The sequence below is a fragment of the Leptonychotes weddellii genome, unplaced genomic scaffold, assembly GCF_054177405.1.
Source record: "Leptonychotes weddellii isolate Sample4059 unplaced genomic scaffold, ASM5417740v2 HiC_scaffold_318266, whole genome shotgun sequence".
Lineage (NCBI taxonomy): Eukaryota > Metazoa > Chordata > Mammalia > Carnivora > Phocidae > Leptonychotes > Leptonychotes weddellii.
This window is the reverse complement of record NW_027915875.1, coordinates 1-230: the sequence shown is the minus strand read 5'-3', so window position 1 is coordinate 230 and position 230 is coordinate 1. Positions and strand designations below refer to the sequence as shown.

Here is a 230-nt window from a genome sequence, read left to right as displayed (position 1 = left end):
ATTCAATTAATTATCACATGATATATTATTGGAAACTATATTTAAGAAATTATACAAAAACTACATATTAAACCTTAGAATCAATGGTAGTATTTTAATTAGCAATAATCGTGCCTCAGATAAACCTCATTGGCTACCATAGTGCCACTGCGCAAAGCTCAATGATAGTATTTTAAAGAACAAAATAGTATTAACCTAATATCAAAATGCTGAAATATAAATAAAATCTT

General features: G+C 25.7%; 1 pseudogene; it reads right to left on the bottom strand.

The window, feature by feature from the left end:
- Positions 1 to 27: 27 nt before the first annotated feature.
- LOC145719149 (U4 spliceosomal RNA) lies at positions 28 to 159 on the bottom strand (annotated as a pseudogene).
- Between the last annotated feature and the right edge of the window lie 71 nt (positions 160 to 230).